General features: G+C 36.1%; 1 non-coding gene across 1 annotated transcript; it reads left to right on the top strand.

Annotated features, from left to right (window-relative positions):
• The first annotated feature begins 673 nt into the window (after positions 1-673).
• LOC128250845 (U5 spliceosomal RNA) lies at positions 674-797 on the top strand. The gene has a single exon (XR_008266818.1). It is a non-coding gene; the product is annotated as a U5 spliceosomal RNA (small nuclear RNA).
• The last annotated feature ends 1,193 nt before the right edge of the window (positions 798-1,990 follow it).

The following is a 1,990-nucleotide window of genomic DNA, read 5'->3' as shown; positions in this document are numbered from 1 at the left end:
TTCACCTTCCTCTCCTTTTTCTTCCTTGTCTTGTCTTCCCCTTTCTCCTTTTCTCTCCTCCTCTTTCTCCTCCTCCTTCTCCTCCTCCTCCTCCTCCCCCTCCTCTTCCTCCTTATTTAATGGACTGCATTTTCCGGCACACAAGTCGTAGCGTATAATGTAAACACGTAACACAATCATTTCAACAGCATCATTATCTTTCCAAATTCTGCCCTAACCACTGGGCCATTGCGCACAGTCAAAGACACAAGTAACGGAACAAAGAGCTATATATTTGACAGGACTAATCAATAAGAATATTATAAATGCATATACACGTAGTGCGTAGACATCTCTGAACTGGATTCATATTGTAGCAAATGTTCTTCCTGAACACCCAAAGTTGTCACTGCTATTTCTAGCAACTCGAACATTGGAGCTTTCTTTCAAGGTGAAGGTCGATTATAAATCTCACTAAAAGACATAAATATATCTAGTTTTATTTTATTAAGATCTAAATATCTAATTACTTTATATGGTTTAAAAGATTTAGTATAATGTAGTAATTATTTATACAGAAAAATATTTGAAATTTGTTCCGTACAGAATTAATTAAATATAATAATTTCCTTCTCGTAATCAGTGGTTATTTATTTACATATTTTGTATAATATCAGACGTGACATATTTCAGGCTGCTCTGGTTTCTCTTCACCCCCAGCGGATAAATCTTTCGCCTTTTACTAAAGATTTCCGTGGGGAGGAACATTTTAATGAGTCTATAGACTTATTTTTGAATGCCTCATCTAACCATGAGGTGATAATTAAATTAACATCAGATCAATTGTTTTCCATCCATGACTACCACCAAAACTAATGAGGCGTCGTTGAAATAATCATTGTTGTTGCTTCGTACCGTGTTGGTTTTCGGCGAAGTTCGTTGTAGGTCGTCACTGATTGAAAAGACTTTAGATAAGAGGCGTTCCAGCCACGATAAGCCCGTCGATGTTTTTTATTTGTAGGATTTGCATTACACGAGGTGTACTTCCTTTTTTCAAAACGGTAGTGTACAATTTAAGGAAACTCGGCTGCTATTTCTGTCATATAAATATCTTTTACTTGTTTTAATCATTAGACTGGGGTACATCCATGTAGAATTCTAGTCAAACGAATCAACCACAGTTAATATTTTGTTAAAGTCTTGTAGTAATCCTTTTGCCGAATCCCTACGTTACGGGGACGTACGCACACCAACACCGGATGTCAAGCGGTAGAGGAGGACTAACACTGATAGATAGACACATACACATGCGAACACACACACGTACGTGTATGTATATATATATATGAGAGACCAAAGTGTATGTACCCCGCCATATGTATATAAAAAGGAATACAAAAAATGGGACGTTGTTATGTCCTGTTGTTTGTATTTGTGTACCATTTCTCCGTTTTATTTTCCGTCCTTGTTTTCGTATACATTTGTTGCTTTCTTCCAAGGAACCTAATGTTGGTGATATTATCATGGCTAGAGCGTGTCTGATTTCAAGTCTTCTCAATCGTAGTCGACTTGAGACTAATCCAGCAACTGTTTTCATAAGATCGTAGGTTCGGTTTGAAGGAAAGTTGACTTTTATTTCTAGCATGTCAAGTGACCACGTAGGGTAGGCCTGGGCGAACATACTAAGGGAATCAAGTAATATTTCATTAGGCATCCCTTTTAGAAAGTCCCGCGGTGCGTGGTTTGGCCGTGACTAACATATCTATGAACTGGTTCGAAACACGTGATCCTGGAAAATGTGAGAAATTGACGAACGTTCTCAAGGTCGATTAGGTATATTTACTATTAATTAATTAAAATTTAAATATCTCGTTATATCATATAGTAGAGAATATTTATTATGAACTACTAATTGTTCACATTAAAAAATATTTAAGATTTGTGGGGCAGAGAATTAGTTAAATATATAAAATTACTTTTTTTAATCAGCGGTTGGTTATTTAGATATTTT

This window comes from Octopus bimaculoides, chromosome 25 (genome assembly GCF_001194135.2).
Source record: "Octopus bimaculoides isolate UCB-OBI-ISO-001 chromosome 25, ASM119413v2, whole genome shotgun sequence".
NCBI classification, from domain to species: Eukaryota; Metazoa; Mollusca; class Cephalopoda; order Octopoda; family Octopodidae; genus Octopus; species Octopus bimaculoides.
This window is presented reverse-complemented; position numbering and strand designations above follow the sequence as displayed.